A 17080-nucleotide genomic window follows, 5' to 3' on the forward strand; every position below is an offset into this window, starting at 1 on the left:
TAGATGGCCATGATAATCATGCAGAGCAATTAGCACTTTCTCCCTATGTTTCTCTGGCAGAAACAGTTGCCATTTCTCCTCAAGATCTTCAGAGGGGCCCCTTCGGTAGACCACCCCTTGTTGCAACTGCAACGGACTCCACTTCTTATGCAGCAAGTGAGCTTCCCTCCGAGTGCTCTTGAGAAGTAGGTCAGGTTGCTGACTTTCCAAACCCTCCAGTACCAAGCTACAGAGTGGATCTTCCAGTTGGTCTCTCAGAAGATCTTTTCTGAGAATCCAGGGAACTGTGGGGTCTTCTTGACAGTGCATCTGTGTCTCTATTACCCACCCCCGGTCTGTATTTCAGGCTGAAGGTAAATGCTGAAAGGGCAGCCACCCACCTGTGGCCTGTGGCATCCACCTTTGCGGTGGTAAGCAAGTATGTGAGGGGGTTGTTGTCTGTTTTGACCACAAATTCTGTACCGTACAAGTAATCTCTCAACTTGTCCTCCACAACCCACTTCAAGGCCAGAAACTCAAGTTTGTGTGTGGGATAGTTCTTCTCAGCAGGGGCTAGACTTCGGCTCACATAGGCAATGGGCCTTAATTGCCCATTATGTTCCTGGTAAAGTACCCCACCGAGCCCACCTTGGCTGGCATCCACATGCAGTTCATAGGGCATCCGGTTGAATTCATAGAACTCTACGGGGGTGATGAAAGCGGTCTTCTCCCTATCTTCAGGACTCATGGGGATCTGGTAATAGCCACTTTAGATCCAGCACACTGAACCACTTCGCCCCCGATGGACTCTGTAAGGCATCTTCTATACGAGGGGTAGTGTATTGATTGGGAATGGTCCGCCTGTTCAGGGTCCTATAGTCAATACACAGCCATAATGATCCATTCTTTTTCCTCACTACCACTATCGGGGAGGCATATGGACTCCGGAACTCCCTGATAATCCCAGTCCTTTTCAGCTCAGCCAGCTGTTCTCTGAGATCCTCAAGATCTCCCAGTGGGATCCTTCTGACCCTTTCTCGAAAAGGTTTGTCTTCCTCCAGCCGAATCTTGTGTTCAGCGCTCTTTGCATACCCCACATCAAACTCACTTCTCGAAAAAGCCTCTCCATCTAATGAGCTGGGCTTTGGCCCTCTCCATCCAAGCAGGTGTAAGAGGCGTGTTCTTCGGGTAGAAGTCTTCTAGGGGAATCGCCCCCTCTTGTCCTCTCATGACATCACATGGTGAGACCGGGGTCACTTGACTTGCCTGTCCAAGCAGCATCCTTGCTGGTATCTTTACAGGTAAGGCTGTTGTGTCACTGACACAAAACAATGACCGAAACTCTTCCTCTGCTTCTCTTAATTGCCTTGGTTGATAACACTTTTGGGATTATTTCTAAACCTATATCTTCTTCTTGAGTGTCCGTCTCCAAGACAATAAAAGGACCAGGTTGTCTCCAGCTCAACTTGACAGAGGCTTTCAGGCATACCACTTCACCCGGTTGTACCAGTTCTTCACCCCGGTCTAAACGCCAAATCTTTCTCACCCCTTCCGGTGGGGCCTTCTGTTCGTGCACTAGATTCTTGTACACTTGGGTTAACATGGGGTGTACCTTCGTGGCTGGGGCACTTTCCTTCTGCACAAGCGGTGTTAGAAGCCTTCTGACCAGATCAGCATTGGTCCCGATGATAAGGGAGCTTCCGTGAGCCCCTGGGGGGCGAGGACACACTACTGCCAGAGTGTCAAAAGTTTCAGCCTTTCCAGCCACACTCGGGCCAAAAGTGAGTTTGATAGGGATGTAACCCTCGTAAGGGAAGTTCTGGGTACCCAGGCCACATATCTCCAATTCCTCCAACTTTTGTAGGGGCAGATGTTTGAGATGTTTCTCATAAAAGTCTTTGTATAACAAAGTCACTTGGGCTCCAGTGTCCAGCAGTGCTTTGGTGTAGATTCCTTCCACCTGGATTGGGATGATCGGAGAGGGTCCCGCTAGCTTGGGAGGGAATCCACAATGAGTGGTGGGTTTAACTTGCTTTTTAGTGCGTACCTCGATCCCTCATTTCCATGGGCGCTTACTCAACTTTGTTCTCTCTTTTGCCCTCAGAACTTGCTGTGTCTGGGTTTTGTTGGAGTTGGCAGCTGTTACAGGGCACCCAGTTGACTCCTTCACTGGGGCCCTTTGAAGTTTTCCGCCGGCTTCTGGCATCTTACTACTGCCCCTGGGGCTTGGGCATACTTTCCTATAATGTCCAACCCCTCCACAGTTGAAACGGGACCCAGATTTCCTCTCAAGTGTGGGGTAGGTGAAGTTAATGTCCAGAAGTAAACAGTAAAACACTTCCATGTCACTTCCCAAGTGATGAAATCTAAAGGTGCTGCAATTATATATTTTGGCCGCTAGATGGCATCCTATACCAACTTATTAACCTTACAGCATTACAATATAACTAGAAACAAATATTGTCAGTGTTACACAAGTAAACATAGATTTTATTTGCTTACATTTGTAAATACATGTAACATAGCATCAACAATTTCATAAATTGTTGATGCTATTCATAAATGATTCATAAATATCTCAGAGATAAGTCTAGCAAGGCAAGGAGGAAGACAAAATTTAGGTTCCAATTCACCACCATCTTTTGGTTGAGCTCCTGTATATTGTAAAAAATGTAGAGGGATGCATGAAGGGTCAACAAAATTGCACACATGCTTATGAGAAGGAAGAAACAGTGCCAACATTACAGACCTTATTTATTTTAAGTTTCTGTCAAGTAGATGTGACATGGGTGACTATGATGATGATGAAAAAACATAGACAATGTAGGTAAGATGGTCACTGGAAAAACTGTAACCTCTATTAATCCCAAAAGCATAGAACTACCTTTTTTTTGCTTGCATTTTTTTCCTAGATTTACAAGAGTATCATCCATGTTAAAAGGGAAATCTATGTTTAATCTAGTAGCTCAATCTTGTACCACTAAGGGTTTTATATTACCTTTAGTGGTCCTTGGCTGTGGACATGGGTGCTGGGAGGTTCCTTTGTGGGAGTTCATGCACATTTGTTTGACCTACCTTGCTTGGGAGCAGCATCTCAATGTGGCCAGTATGCACATAGCACATATTGGCATATCCTGTGTTTTTTTTGTAGTTTATGTGTATGATGTTTTTGTTATTATTTCTAACTAATTAAGGTATCCTTTGCATGAACAGCATTTCCAAGTCATGCTCTCCTTCCTGATGAAGCCCTTTAGCCCTTTGGAGAAGCACGTTGAAGCTACTACTTGCCTTCCTGAAAATTAGGACACTTGTGAATGATACCCATATATATATATATATATATATATATATATATATATATATATATATATATATATATATATATATATATATATATATATATATAATGTGTGTGTGTATATATATATACACACATACGCACACACTTATATTATCTGTTTTTTATATCCCATGTATGTATGCTCACATTATCAGGGACGTGGTGCCTATTTACCGGTAGTTCTCCCCACATTCTGTTGTACTATTTGTGCTAAAAATATATATGCGAGGTCCACCATATTACTTCTGCATGTTCTTTGTACTTTTTACAAATTGTAAACTATGGCCATGGAAAATTAAAATAAATGTTTATTTACAAAGAGGAAATTATTGGATAGTCATGCTCTTAGACCCAAGATATAAATGCAAAATTGGTGAATTTTGAAAATTGATATTTAATTAAGATATTCTCAAGCTTTATATCAAAAAGTAACATTTACCAAGAAGATAGACACAAGTCTTACATTTGAAAATAAGGTTCTTACAGCATGTGCTTCTCATTACATCATTGCTTCATCACCCCTGCCAGCACTGACAAAACCATCATCCCCAGAAAAACCAATTACCACTGTTTATTTATATGATTGAATAGTTTATTCATCTGCCACAACCAGGATCTTAAAAAAATCTTTATTGCTACACTGTAACAGGACTGCCCCAACTCCAGAAATTAATCAAAGATTTGACCTTACCAGAGCTGGTCAAGTTGCCTTTAAGGTCCTCTTATTTCTGCCTTCCAATGTCCTATCAGAAAGGATATTTAGCACAGCATACAGTGTGAAATAAAGACCTTAGAACGTTTCTACCTCATGTATGAAAAAAACAATTCTCTCCGGGAGAATAATGTACATTGCAGCGACTTTAACAAAAGTTGTTGCAGATTGCTACCTGTTTCTGCTCTGAAGAAAAACTTTTTTGTTCTCTACAGAGTAAATCTGAATGGGACCTTTTCATTATTAATCAGCAGATGCACTTCCAGTGAGATTGAAATGCTAGTTTATTATTTTTTTGTTTGTTATTTTTTTTCCCATGAAAGTGCTACCCTGTAAGTTTGAGAAGATGATTCATATTGGGATATGATTTTCAGACACCTCTGTCTGATATGCCTAATTAGATCCACCACCACTACCATAAGGATCAGTTCAAATCATGCTTCACACAGGAATTCAAAGTGTATTACTGTGTAATTCACATGCAATCTGGGTGCAGTGTGATTTTAGCCCATTAATTTGAATGGGCTGAAATTGTGCTGGACCACAAGAAAAGTACAGCATGCAATCCTTTTTAAAACACACAGTAACTGGATTACATACTATTACTGTGCCATGGGATTTTAAGTTAATACTGACAGCCACTGTAAATCACAAGTGCAGTGCATTTTGAATGTGGTCTGGGAAATGCACATGGAATACAGGTTTCCCACACCACGTTGTGGTGGGAACTGGCCCTTAAGCCGCGCACACACAATCCGATTTTCCAACTCGAAATCTGAGATGACAGGCTGTTGGCGGAAAATCCGACCATCTGTACACTCCATTGGACAATTGTTGTCGGATTTTCTCTGGACAAATGTTGGATGGCAGGTTTTAAAATCTTTCGCAGACAAATGTCTGTCGGATTTTTCGAGCATGTGTACAAAAGTCCAAAGTAGAAACACGCATGCTCAGAAGCAAGGACGAGCCAGAAGCAATCGGTCTTGTAAACTAGCATTCGTAATGGAGAATTAACATTCGTGACGTGGCAAATTAAGAAATCTCAAAATGCAGCGCACATTCTCTTCTTCTTTAATGGGATAATAATGAAGCTGCTTTGCTGGTGATACTGATGGAGTTATTGCAAACAAATTTTTAAAGGCTTTTTTTTTCTAGCGATATCAAGAACAATATTGTTATGCTTTTTTTTTTTTTTTTTTTTTTGGGACAAGTTACCACAACACCATTATCCCCTAGTTATTAAGATCAAAGATACAACTATGTTGCTGTCCCTTGTCAATTTTACATTGTATTTTTTTAAATGTAACTGCTTACTCCCAAACTGTCATTTGAAGTAAAACACATAGCCAAATATTATTCCCCACAATTTTTTTATTGTGCATTAAAAAAAGAAAACAAATAAAATTAGACATGCTATCTGCCAATAGAACTTAACCAAAAAGTGCATTCTATGCATCCAAAAATATAGAAAATATAACAAATCAAAATCGTTATTATTCAACCAAAAAATAAAATAAAAGCCTCGTGCATGTGTCCTGCTTCTTAATATAGGGGGTCAACAATTCCAAGAGTTGGTGAAAGCAGGGGTCTGTCCTCTGGAGATAATTCCAAAAATCATCTGAATTATTCTCTTGGAGCTCCCGCAGCAAAGGCATATGACCTAATTGGTCGCGATTAATAAAGCAACCAATTTTTGGTCCAAGAAATCCTCCTCCTCCTGTTCCTGGAGTGGACTTGGGTCAAAGCAATAACTCCAAAGCCAAAAATAAATAACATGTTATCTCCTCCGATGTTGCAACATGTCTGGTTGACAAACTGAAAAGCACGAAATGAAAAGCGCAAACTGAAAAGCACTAAATGAAAAGCATGAAATGAAAAGCACGAATCAACACTCACCAAACTTCTACTAACATGAAATTAACAGAAGGAGCTCAAAGGGTGGCGCTAAAGAGCTGAAAAACCATGTAGTACGTCACTAGGTTCATGTTTGTTGGCTGACAATTCCTTGCTGTTTGTGTGCGAGTCGAAATCCAGGCACACGCCTTTAGACAAAAGTCAGAGGTTTTGTCTGCGGAAAATCCGATCGTGTGTACGAGGCTTTAGTCACCATATCTACTAACCCTGTTCCCAGTTAGCAAATTCTGTTTCCAGTTAGCAAATACAATTACAAAGCAAAGCAAATAAACAGCCTTAAGGATATACAAGAGCAGAGAGAGACACTCTTGTATAAGTTTATAACCTAGAGAGGAAAGATTAGAGTAAGGCATGGTAAAAACTGCTGTCTGGTGTTTTTTGCCCTGTGTCTCATTGTGGAGAATTGCCATCACTTCTTGTCCTGTAAATGTTTGAGGGCAATCCCTCTTAGAGAGTTGTCCCTGGAACTGTCTAAGGATGCTGAATGTATCTGGATTCAGTCTGAAGTGGGTTTGCCGAGCTGTATGAAGTTCAGGTGCGGAATCTGAATCCTAGTGGAGATGGTCAATGGGAGATGAATCTTAGAAATCCGTAATTGCCAGACTCTAGGCTAATAGGCAAGGGATTGTCAAAACATTGACATAGGGTGCTGGACATTGCCATGGGGAACATGTATCAAAAATGTTTTTTTTTAAATTCCCTTTGGTGAAGAACAGCAAGTATAATAATGCTTAACCACTTGCTGCAAAATCACATACCTGTAGGTCATTCTGTTTCAAGTGATTGTACCAGGGTGATCTTTGCAGCTGCAGACATCACCCCAGTACCATTTTTTAGAGCCTATGGTTGGCTTTCTAGTGATAGCAACCAATGTAACTAAGCAGCCGCTCGATTCTTATCATAAGCAGCAGGAGAGAACGTCCTCCCTCCCGCCGCCTTCTGCCGCTCCACCTGGGCTCTCCCATCCCACTGGGAGTCCCGAACGATCTGCCAGCATGTCCGGAATCGGCTTTGATCGGGTCTCGGATCTAGTAACTCGGAAGCGACGTCATGATGTCATTTCCGGGTTGTCTGGAGCCTTAAAGGTGCCAGATTTAAAAAAAATGTAAGTATTCAAAACAGCCAAACTTGGCGTTTTGAATGCTTTTAAGCCTTATAGACCCCAGATCCCTCCAGAAAATACCTGACATGTGACTATTACTGTTACAATGGATGTTTACATTGTGACAGCAATACAAGTGATCAATTTTTTTTTAAAGAGACAGTGTAAAAATTAAAAAAAACAATAAAACAAATATGAAAAAAAGAAATAATTTTAAGCACCCCATCCCTCCATGCTCGCGTGCACAAGTGAACGCATATGTAAGTCATGGCCGCAAATGTAAACAGTGTTCAAACCACACATGTGAAGTATCGCAGTGATCATTAGAGTAAGAGCAATAATTCTAGCACTAGACTTCCTCTGTAACTTTAAACTGGTAACCATTAAAAATGTTTAAAACATTGCTTATGGAGATTTTTTAAGTCCTGTAGTTTGCCCCCATTCCACGAGTGTGCACAATTTTAAAGCATGATATGTTAGGTATAGATTTACTCTGTGTAACATGATATTTCACATTATTTAAAAAAATTGGGATAACTTTGCTGTTTTATTTTTTTAAATTAATGTGTGTTTTTTTTCCCCCAAAAAATGCATTTGAAAGACTGCTGCGCAAATACAGTGTGACATAAAATATTGCAACAACGCCATTTTTATTCTCTAGGGTCTCTGCAAAAATATATATAATATTTGGAGGTTCTAAGTAATTTTCTAGCAAAAAACTAATACTAATTTTAACTTGTAAGCAACAAGTGTCCGAAAAAAGCCTGGTCTTGAAGTGGTTAAAGGGTAAAATTAAGCATACAAAATTCTTTTATACGCCATACCTGGGAAATACTCCTAACCTGTCTGTGAAGTGGTGCGTCTGTAGGATATATACAATCTACTAGAGCAAAACCATTTACAAAGAAAAAAATGCTGTTTAAACTTCCTATCCTAGAAGTGGATCTGGTATAAATGGTAATTAGGGAACTCATGCAAAACCAAAGCTGTGTGGTTCTCCCTAAAAGTACATATCAAACCTTTTTTTATGAGGGTCTTTTGTGGAGGTCCAGGGGGCTCCATGCAAAAAAAAAGGCAGTAGTCTCTCCCACATTCCCTTCCTACAGACTCCTAGGGTCTGATATGGAATATAGGGGCTAAATCCACACAAAAAAATTTAAAAAAGCATGGAGTCCTTCCCAAAACCCATTCCAGACCATTATCCGGATATGCAGCCTGGCTGGGAGGAAAAAGTGCAGCTCCCTTCTCCTGAGCCATACCAGGCCACTTGCCCCCAACATAGGGGAGGTACCTTGTCAAGTAAATAGTAACTAAAAATAACAGGCTTTTTTGTTCAGAGATGCAGACCCTCATTAATCATAATGGACCTGCCAAACAGCTAACATACTCAGTCCCAATAATTGCTCACTGCATATGACAGCTCCTTCTAGAATGTACTCAAAGGGGTGTGCCCAAATTTTGTCAGTAATGTACTACATGGGAAAAAAAACACATTGATTTGGTGGGGAGCTATTCCACTAGTTAAAGTGACACTAAAGGATCGTTTATTATTTTTTTTTTTGTTTTCAAACGTTTTTTTATTGTAGAAAAATATAACATCTGGGTGTACAGGCACTGTAGTGACATGAAACATAATGGCTAAAATGCCCATAACAGAAAGATGACATATCACACACAGTGCGAACAATATTTCTCATAATCGTACAAAATGAGCCCATAAAACAAAGGTAGTAAAATAAAAAGGAAATGAAATGACAAACAAATAAAGAAAAAACAGAGAAATAAGAAACATACCGTTGTGACAAATGTGCATTTCTATTAAATTGAGATTGCTGTCAGGGAGTAAGAGACAATGTATCTAATTTTATGAGAATGAGATATGCTGTAGAGGCCCAAGAGTGACCCCCCCGCAAGCTTCAACAGATAGGATCAAGACCTGCGTTAATGGGGGCCAGCCGTGGGCTCTGAGGGGTCCTCCAGACTGTTGCTAAGCAGATGAGCTGTCCAGATGCCCCACTTTCGATCAAATATATGTATGGAATCCATGAGAGTATGATGTATTCTTTCCATAGACCTGATGGACTCCATACGGGAAATCACCTGTGACCAGGATACTCGGGGGCGCTTCCAGTTCAATGCTATTGCCCACTGAACTGCACTGAAGAGAGTATGGATTAATTTTTGTAGGGGGAGGGGAACACCTGGAAGCTCCGCAAACAGCAGACACATTTGACAAGTCAGTGTAAGCGATATTCCGGAGAGAAGCCTTATGAGGGATGTAGTTTTGTGCCAAACTGTGTCTAAGGCCTTACAGCTCCAGAACGTATGTAACAACGTGCCCCTGTCCTGGCATCCTCTAAAACATGTGCCAGAGACCAGGGGATATATTCTATGAAGGCGTTCTGGAGTGTAGTACCATCTGGTGTGAAGCTTGAGTACCGTTTCCTTAATCGACACAGAACGTGTGCATTTATGCATGTTGTTGATCATGTCCTGCCAGTCTCCGTCAGGAACCTCCTGGGCCATCTCAACCTCCCAAGCTACCATTGCCAAAGATTTTTGAGGGGAGTTATGATCATTAAGGTATTTATAAAGTACGGAGATGGTCCCCCTATCCCTCGCCTCTTCTCCACATAGAAGTTCAAATGGGGTTTTCGACACTTCCACCACGCCCTTCATATGAGTCGAGTAGAAGTGTCGAATTTGCAGGTATTGGTGAAACCCAGATCTGCCCATATCATAAGTCCGCTGCAGGTGAGTGTAGGAACAAAAGGAGGCGTTCTGCAGCAGGGATGCGAGATTCACCAAGCCTAGTGCAATCCATTTATGTTATGGCAAACTGGAGGAGAAGGCCGGGGAAATGAGGGTTCTCCCAAAAAAGAGGATAAAAGGGGGACGTCTGAGTGCAGCTTGAATTTCTTGCGATAGAGAGACCATAGATAAAGAGATTGGCCTACAATATTATTTAATGGGGTGATATCCCTGGGGGAGACTGAGCGGGACCACAGAATACCAGGGAGGTAGTATGGAGTCACCGAGATCTGTTCAAATTGTAGCCATGGCACAGGGGCAGGGATGATGTGCCACTGCGCCATTTGGATAAGCCGTGATGCCAGAAAATATTTCCATAGATCCGGGCATCCCAAGCCTCCCCTCCTCTGGGCTCTATACATCAGTACTTTTCCCATTCGTGGTTTTTTATTTGCCATATAAACCTAAGCAGGTCCATCTGGACCTTTTGAAGAACTGATCGAGAAACATATAGGGGTAGGGATCTGAAGAGGAATAGTAGCTTGGGGAGGATGTTCATTTTCACTGCCTGGATTCTCCCCAGAAATGATATGTGATAGGAGGACCATTGATTTAAAAGGCGTTTGACATTGGAAAAAGCTGGAGGATAATTCAATGAAAATAACTGTTTCAGAGAGGGGGCTAATTTAACACCTAGATATTGTAGGGAGGTATGGTTCCATGAGAATTTAAATTTATCTGTGAGAGTGGTCAGTAGATGTTGCGGGAGGTGAATTGGTAGAGCCGAACATTTAGAGGGGTTGACGCTTAGGCCCGATAATTTATAGAAAGAGTCAAGGGAGGACATGAGGTTAGGGAGGGAGAGTAGGGGGTCTGAAATGAATAATAGTACGTCGTCCGCATAGAGGCTAAGTTTAAATTCCTGATCACCCTTTCTGTAGCCCTTGATGTTTGGGTCACTAGCAATGGATCTAAACAGGGGCTCCATAGCCAACGCAAACAGAAGTGGGGATAAAGGACACTCCTGTCTAGTGCCACACTTCAGAGAGAAATAGTCTGAGTAGCATCCTGGAAGCTTAATTCGAGTTTTTGGGTTATGGTAAAGGGCTTTGAAGCCATGTATAAATGCCCCACTAACTCCAAACTTAGATAGGACTGTATCTAAATACGTCCAGAGAACGCTATCAAATGCTTTGTTTATATCTAAACTCAAAAACAATACTGAGTTTGAGTTCATATGGGCGTCCTGCAGGATATTAGTGGCTAAACGTATATTATCTGTGATCTGCCTCAATGGGATAAATCCGGTTTGATCGTGCGATATCAAGGTTATTATAACTTTGGCCAGTCTGTCCGCCAGGATCCTCCCAAAAATTTTAAGGTCATTATTTATAACTGAAATGGGGCGAAAGTTTTGGGGGAGGGTATGATCTTTGCCAGGTTTAGGAATAAGGGACGTGTTGGCTAGTAGCATTTCTTCAGGGAAAGATTGTCCTTTGAGTATTTGATTATACATATTAGTAAGTGTGGGGAGAAGGGATTCAGCAAATTTTTTATAATAAACGGGAGAGAAGCCATCGGGGCCTGGGGCTTTGGAGGGTTTAAGAGAGGAGATAATGGAGGCAATTTCCTCTGATGAGCAGGGGGCATTGAGGATATCCAATTGTTCCTCCGAAAGTCGAGGAAGCGAGAGGGCATCCAGCCAGGACTGCATGGAGGGAGGGTGTGAAGGGTCTGGGCCAGAAAAAAGTTTTTGATAGAAGGTGGAGAAGATCTGTAGAACATGTTTTGGATGAGAGGTTAGGTATCCAAGGCTATCCTTTAATTTATAAAGGTGGGTCGGTTGGGTGGTCTGTTTAAGCTTTCGCGCAAACATCGTAGAAGCCGAGTTACTGTATAGGAGAAAGCGAGCTTTAGACCATCTAAGACAGGGGTGTCCAAACTTTTTTCAAAGAGGGCCAGATTTCATGAAGTGAACATGCGTGAGGGCCGACCATTTTGCCTGACTTTTAAAATTAAATGCAAATGAAATATTTTATGCAAAGTTTATTGCAAATGGAATACTATTCATGTCGTAACATTGATGACAATATATGATGATATATAATATATATATCTTCTCTTCTCAGGGTAACAATGAGCTCAGGCGTGTCATGTTTAAAAAAAAAATTATATATATATCTCTTCTTTAGTCTCTGACCAATCCCCAAGCACCTCTCGGTGTAAAGGATGAGCTTGAGCGTTTATTATTTTTTTAAATAATAATCTTTTCTTTAGCCAGCCTAATCCACCAGTGCCTCTCACTGACTGAAAGGATGTGGCCCCCACTTGGAATTTACATATATATCCATCTGTGCCCCCCCAAGTATATCCATCTGTGCCCCCCCAAGTATATCCATCTGTGCCCCCCTAAGTATATCCATCTGTGCCCCCCCAGGTATATCCATCTGTGGCCCCCCCAAGTATATCCATCTGTGGCCCCCAAGTATATCCATCTGTGGCCCCCCCCAAGTATATCCATCTGTGGCCCCCAAGCTCAAGCATGTTATTTTTTTTTACTGTGAATATACTCATCTTCTTTAGCTGAACAAATCCCCGAGCGCCGTGCTCATTGTTAAAAGTCGATGTGCCCGAGCCTGCAAGGAAGAAAGCTGACAGCGCACAGCGCCACCGCCAATCACAGGCACTGTGACATTTCCCCGATCTGCGGACTGCAGATGCAGAGATCGGGAATAGTCACAGTGCTTGTGATTGGCTCTGCGCGCTGTCAGCTTCATAGCGGCTCGGGCACATTGACTTCTGAACACGCCCAGCCACACCCCCCCGGCTCATCAACAATTAGCCCGGCGCTCAGGGATTTGTTCAGCTAAAGAAGATATATTCAGAGCAAAAAAAACATAACACGCTCGAGCTTGGGGGGCCACAGATGGATGCATATGTAAATTCCAAGTGGGGGCCACATCAAACCGGAACGCGGGCCGCAAATGGCCCGCGGGCCGGACTTTGGACATGCCTGATCTAAGAGATTTCTCGATGTGACCTGATAATATATCATCAAGGGCTCTCCTTTTTTCGGTGATTTGGAGGAGCAACTCCTGTGTAGGGGATTGAGTGTGTCTATGATATAGTTGTTCTAATTCTAAGGTGAGTTTGTGGGTGTCCTGTTGTTTTTGACGTTTTAAGGTCGTGGAAAGCTCTATCAGGTGGCCCCTCATTACAGCCTTATGGGCTGCCCACAGCGAGATCGGAGAAATGTTCTCTACATTGTTAAGCCTAAAGTATTCTTTAAGACGTTCCATCAACTGAGCCATAATCACAGGATCTGTGAGTAATGCGTCATTAAGGCGCCAGGACCTGGCTATATGTGGGAGGCCTAAACATGAGATATGGGTATGTTGGCTGTAGTAGAATTTACTGTCAGAGAGGGGGTGCCAAAAATATAATCTAGGCGTGAATAACTGTCGTGAGGGTGTGAATAGAACGTATATTCCCTAGAGCCGACATTGTGGGCTCTCCAGATATCTATGAGTTGGGAGGATTTCAAGGAATGTTGAAGGGATTTGGGAAAGGCCTTAGATGTCGGGCATGTTCAGCTTCTATCAAGTCCTGAGTGGGCTACTAAATTAAAGTCCCCACCGATTAACATATGGGGGGAATGGAACCTATCTAGGGTCTGAAAGAATTCCTTAAAGAATGTAGCCTGTGAGGTGTTTGGGGCATACACTGAAGCCATAGTTAGAAGTTTATTTTGGATGGTGCCCTGAACTATAACGAAACGACTGTTGGGATCTTTATAAATCTTTTGAGCTTGAAACATCACTGAGTTTTTGATAAAAATGGCCGCCCCTCTAGACCTGGACCCACTCGTGGTAAAATAGCTTTGATTAAAAGATTTGTCAAAGTATGATGGGTGATTATCTCTAGAGAAATGAGTCTCCTGGAGCAAGATAACATCTGCGCCAAGAGCTTTGTACATTTTGAATGCTTTTCTTCTTTTTTGAGGGGTATTAAACCCTTTAACATTATGGGAAATTATTTTAAAACCCATGGCAGTCTATAATGAATCTGCCAGGATCAGTAAGAGGTCCAGGCCAAGAGGGAGCCGCCAAACAGCAACCCGGCCTCTTCAGAGGCATGACATATCTATGACACACAGTCTTATGGGACTGCGTGTTTCTATACTCAGAGTCAGTAGCACATAAATCACATAGAATAAACCAATTAGTGTGAAGAACACCAAAAAAAAAAACAGAACATAAGGTCATAAACATAAAAAAAAACAACAAAAAAAGAACAGGAAACCTGAGTACTAGGCCAAAAAATGGCCAAACATAGCTCCCGGGGGTCATGGGGGAAAACATCCCATTGACCCAAAAAAAAATGTCCTTTCGGACCAAAGGGTCCGACACTCTAAGTGATAGTGTTCGTGTCATCCGTGCAGACATAAATTTGTCTGAGGAATTTACCTGTAGAGGATCAACCAGCTCTGACATCACTAACCAGACGGGGAGCCAGTCAGTTCTCATTAAGAAAGAGTGTAGGGACAATCATGCGGATGCAACCGGGAGTCCGTAATGAGCCGGGAGAGTCCAATTTTCTGTAGGCATGATGGGAGATATTCAAATCTCGATACCTTGGAGGGAGAAAAACAAAGAGAAAAACAAGGGTAGGGGAAAAGATAAACACAAAAAAAATAAGGGAGAAAAAAGAGAGAAGAGTGTCTTGTCGTCAGTCACGGTGTTGATCTCGGCGGTCTCTTCTAGTTGGAGGGGTTGCCCAAATTGCTGAGTGACGTGGAGTGGAGGGTAGTCTGGGCAGGGAAGCCGCGTCCAGGAGGCCCAGTTTCACCAATAATTCTTTTCCTTCTATTAGCGTGGTTACAGTGTAAGTTGTGCCATTGTGGGGCACCTGCAGCTTGAAGGGGAAGCCCCATCGGTAGCGAATACTGGCATTTTGAAGAACAGCAGTGACTTCCTTCATCCTCCTGCGTTTATCCAGGGTGGTAGGGGAGATATCCTCGTAGATTTGAATCGGGGTGCCTTCCAGACGAATATTAGGGGTGTTCCGTGAAGCTCTAAGTATTTCCTCCTTGATCAGGAAGTCCTTAAGGCAAAGCACTATGTCCCTTGGTGGTTTCTCTGGGGGAGGGGGAGGGGGAGGACGTAGGGCCCTATGAATCCTATCACAGGAGAAAGCCGACAGTGGGGAGTCTGGTAAAAGAGATTGTAATATCTTCTGAACCGTGGGTAGTAAATCGGTGACCGATTCGGGCACTCCGCGCACCCTTAGATTGTTGCGGCGGTTCCTGTTATCAAGGTCCTCAATGTGGGCTTGAAGCTGCAGGACCGTTTCAGATAGTGACTCATGCTCCTTCCTTAGGTCAGAATATACCAAGGTGAGCTCATCATGTTTTGTTTCTAGTAAGTCGGTTCTGCTACCCAAGGCCGCAATCTCCAGGGACAGCGTGTTAGTAGATTTGAGGAGCTCTGATTGAAATTTCTGGGCAATCTTGTCATACATTAAGGTTAAGCTCTCATCCAGATCAGCCTTAGTAAGTTGAAACGTGTACTCACTATCTCCCTGGTAGTGCGGTGGTGAGGGAGCTGCTGCAGGAGAATGTGCCTGTGACTGTGTCCTTCGGGCGCCATCTTGGGCCTGCATGCTTCTCTCCTTCTCTCTCAACAAATAAGTCGTTAAGGATCTTTGGGCCGGTTTTTCACTGCGATTTCTGGTGCCCGTCATGCGCTGAGTGTTCCGCCGGGGGTGCGGGGATAAGTTGGGTGGATAACGTGCGTTGATAGCCTCGGGGAAGTGCCGTTAGCCTCCGCGGCTCACGGAGCTCTCAGCCATTGCTTCCTCCTCGGTTCGCGCCGCGCATGCGCCCATTATTATTATTTTTTAATAACAAACATGTCATACTTACCTCCACTGTGCCCCGAACATCCTTTTCTGGAGTCCCTCGGCAGCTCTTGTGGCTCCCCCCCCCCAGCACCCGCGTCATTGGATTTGATTGACAGCAGCAGGAGCCAATAGCTGCGCTGCTATCAATCTATCAAATCAAGAGCCAGGAACCCGTGGAGAGAGGGACGGTGGGGACGCGCCAACGGAAATTCGGGCTTAGGTAAGTAAAACAGGGGTCTAGGATGCATTAAGGTTTAAAAACACAAGCCTTTATAACCCCTTTAAGCCAGAAAACACCACTCAAAATAATGTGGTTAATGCTCAACCTTTCCCCAAAATAAAATATATGAAAATATATCAAAAATTTGCCAAAAATTCTGAAATCGGGTATATAACCCCAAATCTTATCATGCTTCCTGAGGAATGGAGGGTGAGGACAAATGTGAGCATAAGAGTACTCCCTTTAATGTAGAAAAATGCAACTTTTATTGCAATAATTTGTAAAAAACACATATCACACGATGCATTAAAACATTTTCCAGCCAGCCTGCTCCTATCATCTGGCTTGTTAATGTAAGTTTGGACATTTGGAATCAAGTGAGTCTATCAATCAATCTAAGTACTCCATGCATTGTGTATACTTAGTCAAATATTGTTTAAATTAAAAAGGGTGGACACCCCTAGAGCATATATTTATTGCAAAAAAAGCCATCAAAAAAATAAGACGTGATAGTCAAAAACATAAAAAAGAATATTTCTTTGAAAGTTCATTCATTCATATTTTGCAGGAATGTCCCTTTAAGACTTGTTATAGTGGATTAAATTATCTTGCTTGTATGGTTACGTATGGAATCTCAGTCGATAATAACAGATCATTTTGCACAAGAATTTTTCAGTACCCCTATAGGGAGATATGATGTGCATTGAAATACTCTAGTGAACCAGTCAGAGAGACCAAGTGGTAATTAAAGAGACATAGTTAGAGACACCTGTGGTCCAGAGGAGATAATTGATTAATAAGGGGTTCAGTCCAATACGGATATGTATAGCTCTTTGTCGCCCTTGCACAGATGTAAAACACAGTATTTCACAATGGTTCCTGGTCCAGAGGACAATTCAGAAATGAAGCTGTCATATACAGTATAGTAGCAGTATAAAAACCACTACCACACATGATGTTCAGCTCATGACAAATAAGAAAATTGTAGGGTGTTCAAACAAAAACCCAAACATGCAAAGTTCACTCCAAACCTGTGTTCAGGGTGCACAAAGGCTGTCAAAACACTATAGTAGCAGTAAAAAAAAACTCCACCATATATTGTTCAGCTCCTGAATGGTGAGTGCATTCCTACCTGAAGTCCCCAATAGAAGATTTAATATC

The sequence above is a fragment of the Aquarana catesbeiana genome, linkage group LG02, assembly GCF_042186555.1.
Source record: "Aquarana catesbeiana isolate 2022-GZ linkage group LG02, ASM4218655v1, whole genome shotgun sequence".
Lineage (NCBI taxonomy): Eukaryota > Metazoa > Chordata > Amphibia > Anura > Ranidae > Aquarana > Aquarana catesbeiana.